Consider the following 13259-nt stretch of genomic DNA (forward strand, 5'->3'; position numbering starts at 1 on the left):
CAGTTTTAACTACTTTGAACAGGTCTGTGTACAACCTTGAGTAACAAAATGTGGTTTGACTGGTTTTAGTCAGAAAATAACAGCTAGCTGCCCCTCAGCTTCAGTTGAGAGCTTGTTTCTGTGACGAGTGGTTTACTGTAGTTTCTCTCTCAGTGTGATTCGTGCCTGTAAAAATGGATGTTACTCCAATGAAACTGGATCGTTTTCTCTAAAACGAAAAGGGAAATGTGGAAGAAAAAGAAAAACAACACCAAGAACAAATAAAACACTTATCAGAAATAGTAAAATTAATGCAAGAAAAACAAGTAAAGACCTCCAAAGAGACTTGTTCGCTGCAGGTATTGATATTAGCGATTTGACTGTTCGGCGCAGTCTTCTGGAAGTTGGTCATAGGGCAACAAAGCCAATTAAGAAACAACTTCTGACAACTCCTATGAAGGCAAAACGACTCGCATGGGCAACAAAATATAAATCTTGGACAACTAGCCAGTAGAAAAAGGTAATTTTCTGTGATGAAACCTATCTTTTTGTTCAAGGGTACAGAGCAAATGTTGTTAGAAGAAGCAAAAATAAACCATTGCGAGCTGATCATATTCAACAAACTGTAAAACATCATAAAAAACAGATGTTTTTGGGCTTTTTTTTACAGCTGATGGTGCAGGGAGCTTATTTCCTGTAGGTGGTATGATGAATGCATCCAAATACATAGACGTTTTAAAACATTTTATTGTGCCATTCATGCGTAAATTTGAAGGGACATTCCAACAAGATTGGGCTCCATGCCACAATTCCAAGTGTATGAAGAATTTCCTGGAAGAAAATAAAGTAAAAGTGCTGGACTGGCCTGGCAATTCACCAGACTTAAATCCTATAGAAAATTTGTGGGGCATTGTGAAGAGACGTTTTGGCAAAATGGACTGTACAACCAAAGAACGCATGATAAACAGCGCCATACAAGTGTGGTTCCAAGATGAAGAATTGAAGAATTTATGCAACAACTTGGTAGAATCAATGCCAAAACGCATTGAAAATCTCATATCTGCTAAAGGAGGACATATTTCTTACTAAAATTGGTATGAAACAGTGCATTATAACATTTTATTATTAAATATTCAAAAATATGTGTTTGAACTCACCCTGACTAGTGATGGCTAACAAGACGCTAGTCGTGCCACTGCAATAAGATGACACCAGGTAGGTCAAACAAACAGGTGGGGAAAGTCACAACAATGAATTCTCCAAGGTTTCTTTAGCAGGAACTTTGTAGCTGCAACTGTAGCAACACCACAGCTCTGCAGAGACAAGCTCCTACAACATGGACAGCCAATGTTTGCGCTATAGCCGACATAGGGTGGAGTGAGGAGCAGATATTTATGTACCACCCCAGCAGCGGTCGAACCACTCTGATCCGGGTGTCGCTACTCATGGCTCAAGGGTCTCCGGAGGCGGGGGCTCAGGGTCACTCTAAAATGTAATGGATTATTTACAGGGGATTAGATGGTTTGTGACGCCACCCATGGTGTGCGGTAATGGGGAGCACCGGCACTGCCGTTGGGAGTACCAGGGGTGATGGAATGGGGGCAGCCAGATGACATTACCCTCCATGGGTAGGGAAGGCCCCGGGACTCTGGATGGTGGGATTGCAGGGGAGTGCAGGCTCGCTGGGAGCAGGTGGTGATCAGGTACTTAGAAGGAAAGCAGACGCTGACAACGTAATAAACCAAGTCTCTGGGTGACGCTGCTGTCACGGGCGGGGAGGGCGCCGCTGCGCTCGCTAACGCTCGGGTCCGGCGCTGCTGCGATGGCTGCTCGGTGGCTCGAGCGGTGGGTCGGATCCGGGGACTCGAGCGGCGCTCCTCGCCCGTGAGTGAAAGGGGGGTAGTTTGGTTTGGGGATTTGGTCCGTGACGCCACCCACAGGTTGTGGTGAGGTTGGGCACCACCGCTGCTATTGACGGGGATCCCAGGAGCGATGGCAGGGAGCAGCTGGGATGTTATTCTCCCCCTCCGTGGGTAGGGGTTGGTGGTCCCGGGGCCCGGTGAGGTGATGGGGAGGCAGGGTCGGCAAGGTGCAGGGTCGCTTGGACTGTGCAGCGCGGTGCCGGATGGCACGGTAGTACTCACTCAGTAAGAAATGTACAAAGTCCTCGGTAAACCAAACGGCTGGATGGACAGGTCCCGCAGCCGGCTGCTGTGACTTCTCCCGGACGGTTGGTGGTGGCTGCCTTTCCCTGCACCTTTGTATATGCTCGGTCCCGATGGATTCCCACCGGTAACCCGCTCCCCAGCGTGTATATGTGCCAGAGGAGCCCTTTTGCCCGCAGGCTCTGGCCCTTAGAACTCTAGCTGTGGCGGTAGCTGTATTTCCTTTTGCTGGTTGGACGGTTGCCTTCAATCGGGTCTTGGCTGTTAGGAAACCCCTGGGGTTCCGGTCACTGACGGATTTGACCTCTAATGGCGGCTCCAAGCCTGGTCGGGGTCCGCAGGCTCTGCCTGAGTGTGCTGGCTTCACTTCGCTCCCCGGTTCGGGACCGGCGGGCCACCACACGACCCCGGTCCCACGGTTCCGCGTCGATTCACTTCTCCTGCAGACGGCCACCACCGTCTGCCAACCTTGCTCTTGGTGCCCGGGCCACACACCCGGACACGGTCAGTTTGCTCCTCCACTTCCACTTCACTCCTCACTCCTTCTCTTCCCTAATTCATCTGCTCTGAACTCTACTTCTCACTGCTCCTTTCCTGCCTCCAGGACTGTGAACTCCTCAGTGGGTGGGGCCAACCGCCTGGCTCCACCCCACCTGGTGTGGACATCAGCCCCTGGAGGGAGGCAACAAGGATTTTGTGTCTGGCTGATGTGCCTGTCTCAGGGTGGGGGTGTGTGATGACGACTTAGCTAGTCCAGGGCGCCACACTACCCTCTTGGGGGAGCTTGTCCGGGTCTCCGTCCCCTGCAGTACTAGCTGATGGTCCGGAGCCTGCCTCCGTGCACAAATTTTAGTAGTGTTCAAGTGGCCCGTAAGCTTGAAGCTATCCGGGCCCCGCTCCCCACTTTTTGTGTGAAGGAGCTGTGCTCTCAGGAGCTCACGCTTGGGATTTCAGTGGGCTGCTTTGGTTGGAAAGCCCTATCCCCCTCGTTACGCTAGTGCCCCCGATCTCTGAGCTTCGTGGGGACAGTCCATAAAGGCCCTATCCTCCGCAGGTTAATTGCCGAGTTGCTTGAAGCCTCTCCCCGACGTGCTTTCGGTCCTAGACCAGCTATTGTACTTGCTGCTGACCGTCCTCCAAGACTAAGCCAGGCACCCAGTCCCAATATCCCGCGACCTGGTCTCTGACTCCTCCGGGTCCAGACTACCGTCTGCAACCCAATCTTCTCCTCTCTGGGAGCCACATGCTCCCTCCTAGCTTCTCACTGCTCGAGGGCTACAACTCAACTCACTTGTCACCTCCCACCTCCCTGCTTGACCCCTAGGTGGACGGCCCTATTCCAGCTTAGCAGCCCACTGGTGTGCCTGACAGGGTGTGGTGTGTGATTGGGATTTTTGGATGCTGATGGAGGCAGTGCTGCAAGTTGGGAACCCGGAACCAAGAGGGGTTGAGTTCTGCACTGGGAGATAAAGAGCGTGGAGTACCCTGTGACACCTTGACTACTCCAGGGGCGTCACATTTATAGCAGAAGTGAGTGGCTGCAACTAGGATTACTACTAACTTTTAGATTTCTGCAGGATAGAAATGCATCTTAACCCCTTCAGTACCAGATGGAATTAGATACACTCTAAGGCTATGTCCGCACGTTGCTTTTTACCTGCTTTTTACCTGCTTTTTTGCTGCTTTTTCAACTGCAGCGTTTAATGCCAAAATGGTTGTGTTCTGCTTTTCAAGCAAAGTCTATGGGAATTTGGGTTTCTTGTCCGCACTATGCAGTTCAAACTGCAGCCTTTTTGTTGCAGAACTTTGGTCAAAAACTCAGCTTTGCAGTGCAAAACCCAAATGGCAAAAACAATTGACATGTCAGTTGTTTTTGCCATTTGGGTTTTGCACTGCAAAGCTGAGTTTTTGACCAAAGTTCTGCAACAAAAAGGCTGCAGTTTGAACAGCATAGTGCGGACAAGAAACCCAAATTCCCATAGACTTTGCTTGAAAAGCAGAACACAACCATTTTGGCATTAAACGCTGCAGTTGAAAAAGCAGCAAAAAAGCAGGTAAAAAGCAGGTAAAAAGCAACGTGCGGACATAGCCTAACTCAGGGTAAATGACGAGAGGGTACTAAGGAGGATCTGCTATCAACAATACGCTGTGACGTTCTGATCCAAGATCCCCCCAAAATCACATCAGGTTGTGACACATTTATGTTAATTTTATAAAGAGAAAAGAGGTTTTATAAAGAGAAAATAAGTACAAAAAAACAGAACTGAGGTCTGCCCTTTTCAGCTATGAGTCCCAATTTTGTCAAGCAGAGATTGGTCTGAGCGCCACATTGGCAACTTCATGAAGGAATGTCATACTGGCTCTTCATGCAGAATTATGTTATTTGGTACATGTGTCTGCTGCAGCTACACTTATCACACACAGATCTCTATGCACATAACGGCTCAGCTGTACAGTATATGCATTCCAAATGGCTGTATGTCCAGTCGGGACCTAGCCACTCTGCCCTTATTCAGATTGATGTCTGTTGACACATGGTGAGGTTTAACATTAGAGACTGGGTGTTACTGTCCCGATTGGGTACACCGTGTCGCGGCGGGATGGCTTTACGCTTTTTTGATCAAAAATAGTGTTTACTAAGTCCCCTATGTTTATTAATAAGCATTATGCTTTTAATTAGTTACAGCAGGGTATATGTTTATATTGTTTTCAGTTTTGTTTTTTTTATGTCTTATGGCCAGTGTGAACATGAGCTTACAAGCTGCATGTGTAGCGCCCCTGAACACATCAAGGTGCTACAAGGTTCTGCATCCCCACAAGGATGCAGGGCCTACCTCCTTAGGGACCCAGAACCCCAGTGCCGGTACCAACAAAAAACCCAGGTAATCCCAGTTTTTCCCAACATTCCCCCATACAATGGTACCCAGCTATGGTGGGACCAATGGATGGCCGACTAGAGGTGGAGCCACTCCAGTCCACTAGTTAACCAGGTGGGAGGGGCAGACTGTGGAGTGTAGTCAGATGAGTGTCAGACATGCGAGGTGTGAATGTGGAAAGCAACTCGGGTTGATGGTGACCTTGTACCCAGGAGAAGTAGTTGCCGGTGGAGTACGGTGGAGTACTCCCAGAACTACGCACCGACGGTTTACAGGACCTCATGACAGGAAAGAGCTTCAAGCCGACCTGTTAACACATGCACAGCAAGGAGACCATCAGGGACCTTGCTGACCCTAAAGATCAGAAGACTCAGGAGCAAAGGGAGAAACGGGGACAGGACCAGAGACTCCAATCCCACAGGGTTCACGTTACCGTCAGGCGGACAGAAGTGGACAAACCACAGAACAGGGATCCCCAGTGTTCTATACCACGGGAACCCACTTAACAGAAGTAGGTGCAGGGGAAGTAGGTACCAGAGAACCAGACTGGCACTGGGACGAAGGGGACCTGGAGGCGAAACCAGCCAGCCTCAGGCAACCAGTTAACATCTTCATCAGTGAGTAAACCACTTGCACTGAACACTTGTCTGTATTCCTTCTTCCGACGCCCACTGCACCATACACCCGCTGGGACAATACCCTACTTGCGGAGGGACTACCATTCTAGCTACTAATACCATCATCCCCAGTAGAGACATTCTGCAGCGGCGGCTCCCTACACTTAGCCGCAACACCGCAAGTGGCGTCACATGTGAACATTATCATATTCTCCCCTGTAAATATCCCCATTACAAAAAGGGCCCAGGGCACAGAACCGGGTAACGGCCACCACCGTGACATCCCCAAAACCTGTACTACCCGGAACCGAGTACCCCATATCCCTGGGTGCTACACATGCACACCAACTCATACACCGGCTCACTTTTTTGTTTTCTTTTGTAGTCTTTTGTACTCAGTACAAATAGGGTGCGGCCCCCTTCTCAGTGAGTTGGGCATTTCATCTAGTGCTTCTTGCATTTCTGTGTGTCCAGTCGGGATCTAGCCATTCTCTGCCCTTATTCAGATTGATGTCTGTTGACACATAGTGAGGTTTAATATTAGCGAGTGTAGGTACTATCCCGATTTGGGTATACCTTGACGCGGTGGGATGGCTTTACGCTTTTCTGATCAAAAATAGTGTTTACTAAGTCCCCTATGTTTATCTTTATGCATTATACTTTTAATTAGTTACAGCAGGGTATATGTTTATATCATTTTCAGTTTTGATTTTATATGCATTCCAGAAAGTCCACTACTGCTGGGATATTTAAAAGGAATGGGTCAGGTAAAAAAAAACTAATAACCTGCAGACAAGGGGTTAATCTACAGGTTAATAGCATTGTGAACCTGTGACGTCCCGGACTACTCGGGTCGTCCCAGGTAGTCACACACAACACCACACCCCCCTCCCGATTAGGTAACACTAGTCAAACTAAAAGCCTTGTCACCACCCTCCAGGTTTGATGTCCACACCAGGGGGCGGAGCCAGGCGTTTGGCTCCGCCCACCGAGGAGTTCACAGGCCTGGACGCGGGAAAACGAGTAGTCAAGTTCAAGTTCTAGGAGAGAGTAGTCTGGAGGAGGTGTAGAACAGACAAGTTCACAGACAGTCTTATGTACAGGCTGCCAAGAGACTACCAGGTGGCTGGGTTGGGGCCCAGTCACCATTGGCAAGGAGGCAGACGGTGGTGGCCACCTGCAGGAGACCGGGAAGATGACCGGTGGAACCGTAAGGGACCGGGACAGGGTAGTGGCCCGCCGGAACCGAACCGGGGAGCCAACTGGATACCGGAGCACCAGGCAGGGTACTCAGACCCAGTACAAAGCCCTGAACCGACAGGGCCGAGTCGAATCAACTGATTGCGGGCTGGACTTAAGGACCTATCCCACACAAGTCCCGTTAGAAGACAACAGCCCAACCATACAGGGTAAAGCCACAGCCAAGGCATAGAGACCCAAAGGGCCAGCGTCTGCGGGCAAAGTGGCTCCTACGGCTTATACCAGTCGGGGAGTGGACTCTTGTTGTCTAGGCATAGGAGTCAAACATTTACACACAGAGGTGCAGGAGAAAGGCGGAAACCACCAACCTATTCTGGGAGAAGCTGCAATTGGCTGCGGGCCCTGTTCATTACTCCGTTTGGTTTACCAGCGACTCCAGTGTGTTGTGTCAGAGTGAGTACACCAGTGCCATCAGGCACCGCACTGCACTGCAACACTTCACCCTGCACCCCGACCCTCGCCTACCGGGCCCCGGGACCAACACCCCCTACCCACGGAGGGGTCAGCACCTAGCTGCGCCATTACACCGCTCCCGGAAGCCCCCATACCTTCACCGCAGCGGTGGTGTCTACAATCACCACAACCCGTGGGTGGCGTCACTAACTTACATCCCAAACCAAACACCCAAATCCCCGCGTGTAGCGCCAACTCCCTTGCAGAGCGACGTGACCCCCGGGTCCGTGAGAGGCTCGAGCCACCACCCGCAGTACGAGCATGGATCCGGTCGCAGCCGAGCCCGTGGGGCGGTACAAACCTGTCTGGCGCTGGCACTTAGAGCCCCCTCGGCCAGGAGGAAAGTAACTTTATTTCTCAGCTTTCATTAATTGGGGAGGCAGCGGTGCGGGTTCAGTCACAACTCAACGAATTGTCAGCGACCGATGTAGCTGGCCCGTACCCCCTGTAGATCCCTCCAGACCCCACACATAAACATCCCCTCACCCAGCACCATGACAACCAGCACAGCAGAGCCCTGCATACACTGAGGAGCTGATCATGTGACCCCTGACTCCTTCCCTCCATGTGACATCATCACAGGTCCTGTAAGCACAGAGCAGCCATATATCTAGTGTGCGGCTCTGCAGGTGGAGGTAGGTGCAGGGTATTATATATCTAGTGTGCGGCTCTGCAGGTGGAGGTAGGTGCAGGGTATTATATATCTAGTGTGCGGCTCTGCAGGTGGAGGTAGGTGCAGGGTATTATATATCTAGTGTGCGGCTCTGCAGGTGGAGGTAGGTGCAGGGTATTATATATCTAGTGTGCGGCTCTGCAGGTGGAGGTAGGTGCAGGGTATTATATATCTAGTGTGCGGCTCTGCAGGTGGAGGTAGGTGCAGGGAATTATATATCTAGTGTGCGGCTCTGCAGGTGGAGGTAGGTGCAGGGTATTATATATCTAGTGTGCGGCTCTGCAGGTGGAGGTAGGTGCAGGGTATTATATATCTAGTGTGCGGCTCTGCAGGTGGAGGTAGGTGCAGGTTATTATATATCTAGTGTGCGGCTCTGCAGGTGGAGGTAGGTGCAGGGTATTATATATCTAGTGTGCGGCTCTGCAGGTGGAGGTAGGTGCAGGGTATTATATATCTAGTGTGCGGCTCTGCAGGTGGAGGTAGGTGCAGGGTATTATATATCTAGTGTGCGGCTCTGCAGGTGGAGGTAGGTGCAGGGTATTATATATCTAGTGTGCGGCTCTGCAGGTGGAGGTAGGTGCAGGGTATTATATATCTAGTGTGCGGCTCTGCAGGTGGAGGTAGGTGCAGGGTATTATATATCTAGTGTGCGGCTCTGCAGGTGGAGGTAGGTGCAGGGTATTATATATCTAGTGTGCGGCTCTGCAGGTGGAGGTAGGTGCAGGGTATTATATATCCAGTGTGCGGCTCTGCAGGTGGAGGTAGGTGCAGGTTATTATATATCTAGTGTGCGGCTCTGCAGGTGGAGGTAGGTGCAGGGTATTATATATCTAGTGTGCGGCTCTGCAGGTGGAGGTAGGTGCAGGGTATTATATATCTAGTGTGCGGCTCTGCAGGTGGAGGTAGGTGCAGGGTATTATATATCTAGTGTGCGGCTCTGCAGGAGGAGGTAGGTGCAGGGTATTATATATCTAGTGTGCGGCTCTGCAGGTGGAGGTAGGTGCAGGGTATTATATATCTAGTGTGCGGCTCTGCAGGTGGAGGTAGGTGCAGGGTATTATATATCTAGTGTGCGGCTCTGCAGGTGGAGGTAGGTGCAGGGTATTATATATCTAGTGTGCGGCTCTGCAGGTGGAGGTAGGTGCAGGGTATTATATATCTAGTGTGCGGCTCTGCAGGAGGAGGTAGGTGCAGGGTATTATATATCTAGTGTGCGGCTCTGCAGGTGGAGGTAGGTGCAGGGTATTATATATCTGTGTGCGGCTCTGCAGGTGGAGGTAGGTGCAGGGTATTATATATCTGTGTGCGGCTCTGCAGGTGGAGGTAGGTGCAGGGTATTATATATCTAGTGTGCGGCTCTGCAGGTGGAGGTAGGTGCAGAGTATTATATATCTAGTGTGCGGCTCTGCAGGTGGAGGTAGGTGCAGGGTATTATATATCTAGTGTGCGGCTCTGCAGGTGGAGGTAGGTGCAGGTTATTATATATCTAGTGTGCGGCTCTGCAGGTGGAGGTAGGTGCAGGGTATTATATATCTAGTGTGCGGCTCTGCAGGTGGAGGTAGGTGCAGGGTATTATATATCTAGTGTGCGGCTCTGCAGGTGGAGGTAGGTGCAGGGTATTATATATCTAGTGTGCGGCTCTGCAGGTGGAGGTAGGTGCAGGGTATTATATATCTAGTGTGCGGCTCTGCAGGTGGAGGTAGGTGCAGGGTATTATATATCTAGTGTGCGGCTCTGCAGGTGGAGGTAGGTGCAGGGTATTATATATCTAGTGTGCGGCTCTGCAGGTGGAGGTAGGTGCAGGGTATTATATATCTAGTGTGCGGCTCTGCAGGTGGAGGTAGGTGCAGGGTATTATATATCTAGTGTGCGGCTCTGCAGGTGGAGGTAGGTGCAGGGTATTATATATCTGTGTGCGGCTCTGCAGGAGGAGGTAGGTGCAGGGTATTATATATCTAGTGTGCGGCTCTGCAGGTGGAGGTAGGTGCAGGGTATTATATATCTAGTGTGCGGCTCTGCAGGTGGAGGTAGGTGCAGGGTATTATATATCTAGTGTGCGGCTCTGCAGGTGGAGGTAGGTGCAGGTTATTATATATCTGTGTGCGGCTCTGCAGGTGGAGGTAGGTGCAGGGTATTATATATCTAGTGTGCGGCTCTGCAGGTGGAGGTAGGTGCAGGGTATTATATATCTAGTGTGCGGCTCTGCAGGTGGAGGTAGGTGCAGGTTATTATATATCTGTGTGCGGCTCTGCAGGTGGAGGTAGGTGCAGGGTATTATATATCTAGTGTGCGGCTCTGCAGGTGGAGGTAGGTGCAGGGTATTATATATCTAGTGTGCGGCTCTGCAGGTGGAGGTAGGTGCAGGGTATTATATATCTAGTGTGCGGCTCTGCAGGTGGAGGTAGGTGCAGGGTATTATATATCTAGTGTGCGGCTCTGCAGGTGGAGGTAGGTGCAGGGTATTATATATCTAGTGTGAGGCTCTGCAGGTGGAGGTAGGTGCAGGGTATTATATATCTAGTGTGCGGCTCTGCAGGTGGAGGTAGGTGCAGGGTATTATATATCTGTGTGCGGCTCTGCAGGTGGAGGTAGGTGCAGGGTATTATATATCCAGTGTGCGGCTCTGCAGGTGGAGGTAGGTGCAGGGTATTATATATCCAGTGTGCGGCTCTGCAGGTGGAGGTAGGTGCAGGGTATTATATATCTGTGTGCGGCTCTGCAGGTGGAGGTAGGTGCAGGGTATTATATATCCAGTGTGCGGCTCTGCAGGTGGAGGTAGGTGCAGGGTATTATATATCTAGTGTGCGGCTCTGCAGGTGGAGGTAGGTGCAGGGTATTATATATCTAGTGTGCGGCTCTGCAGGTGGAGGTAGGTGCAGGGTATTATATATCTGTGTGCGGCTCTGCAGGTGGAGGTAGGTGCAGGGTATTATATATCTAGTGTGCGGCTCTGCAGGTGGAGGTAGGTGCAGGGTATTATATATCTAGTGTGCGGCTCTGCAGGTGGAGGTAGGTGCAGGGTATTATATATCTAGTGTGCGGCTCTGCAGGTGGAGGTAGGTGCAGGGTATTATATATCTAGTGTGCGGCTCTGCAGGTGGAGGTAGGTGCAGGGTATTATATATCTAGTGTGCGGCTCTGCAGGTGGAGGTAGGTGCAGGGTATTATATATCTAGTGTGCGGCTCTGCAGGTGGAGGTAGGTGCAGGGTATTATATATCTAGTGTGCGGCTCTGCAGGTGGAGGTAGGTGCAGGGTATTATATATCTAGTGTGCGGCTCTGCAGGTGGAGGTAGGTGCAGGTTATTATATATCTAGTGTGCGGCTCTGCAGGTGGAGGTAGGTGCAGGGTATTATATATCTAGTGTGCGGCTCTGCAGGTGGAGGTAGGTGCAGGGTATTATATATCTAGTGTGCGGCTCTGCAGGTGGAGGTAGGTGCAGGTTATTATATATCTAGTGTGCGGCTCTGCAGGTGGAGGTAGGTGCAGGGTATTATATATCTGTGTGCGGCTCTGCAGGTGGAGGTAGGTGCAGGGTATTATATATCTAGTGTGCGGCTCTGCAGGTGGAGGTAGGTGCGGGGTATTATATATCTAGTGTGCGGCTCTGCAGGTGGAGGTAGGTGCAGGGTATTATATATCTAGTGTGCGGCTCTGCAGGTGGAGGTAGGTGCAGGGTATTATATATCTAGTGTGCGGCTCTGCAGGTGGAGGTAGGTGCAGGGTATTATATATCTAGTGTGCGGCTCTGCAGGTGGAGGTAGGTGCAGGGTATTATATATCTAGTGTGCGGCTCTGCAGGTGGAGGTAGGTGCAGGGTATTATATATCTAGTGTGTGGCTCTGCAGGTGGAGGTAGGTGCGGGGTCTCCATTATTTTGGGCGTCATCATCGTTATAATTAACCCTTTTAAGTCTGGCCTATTTTACAATTACGCGAGTGTCTAAACTTTTTATTTATTTATCTAGTAATAGAAATTGAACAATTGCAACTATTTTGCTGCCTTCGCGGACGAAATTGGCAGTAACGTGCTAATTACAAAATGCAGACTTGTGCCCCAAATGTGGAGCTCCGTGACCCTTGAATAAGAGGAACCCCGCGACTGTCCCAGGGTCTGATCGTCTGATATCACTACATGCGTCTCACTATCAGTCAATTCACAGGACCCGGATATAAAGGCCAGGTCGGTAGTCTGCTGCCATGTGACAAGAGATGTGTTACCTTCCGCATTATCTCCAATAATTTTACATATTGGCTCATTTTCTTCCTATTTAGGTCTCTATAATATCAGATCTTCTAAGTTTCTTCTGTATAAGAGCATTTCCTCTCAAGGATGGATATGGACAGGGACAAGATGGCGGAGAGGATATTCCACCTCACCCTAGAGATCCTCTTCCGGCTTACTGGAGAGGTGAGAGATTCTGATGACGTCACATTACATCATTCTTATCTATGGGAATAACAGATGGACAGAACTGGAGAGGTGAGGACTCTGGAAATGTCTGGAGTGAGATTTATTACTGTGTCTCTCCATAACCAGGATTACACAGTAGTGAAGAAGACCTCTAGTGAGCGCTGTCAGGCCCCTGTGTCTGAGGGATGGGGAAGACCCCTGAGCCCAATCACTGGGCCTCCACCTCACCCCCCGATACATGAGGACATCAATGACCAGAAGATCCTAGAACTCGCCTACAAGATGATTGAGCTGCTGACTGGAGAGGTGACACTGCTGGGAATGCTGGGACATTATACAGTAACGCTATGAAGGGGTCAGGGGTGACGGTATCATTGTATGTGTCAGGTTCCTATAAGGTGTCAGGACGTCACCGTCTATTTCTCCATGGAGGAGTGGGAGTATTTAGAAGGACACAAAGATCTGTACAAGGACGTCATGATGGCGGTTCCCCAGCCCCTCACATCACCAGGTAATAGACAGGACTAAATACACACGGCCTATAATTATCTGTATGTAAGGAATGAATTCAGTCCCTGTATGTGTCTCCTCCAGGTCTATCCAGTAAGAGGACAACACCAGAGAGATGTGCCCGTCCTCTTCTCCCACAGGACTGTAACCAAGAAGATCCCGATGTTCCTCAGGATCATCAGGTAGATGAAGAGAAGGAGCCATGAAATCTCCCTATGACGTGTAGACGGCTGTGAAGGTCTTGTGCTCAGTCTTGTTTTATCCTCCAGTATTATATGTGTTATACTTGTGTAATGAGAGCGGTGGAGATGGC

This window comes from Anomaloglossus baeobatrachus, chromosome 5, assembly GCF_048569485.1.
Source record: "Anomaloglossus baeobatrachus isolate aAnoBae1 chromosome 5, aAnoBae1.hap1, whole genome shotgun sequence".
NCBI classification, from domain to species: Eukaryota; Metazoa; Chordata; class Amphibia; order Anura; family Aromobatidae; genus Anomaloglossus; species Anomaloglossus baeobatrachus.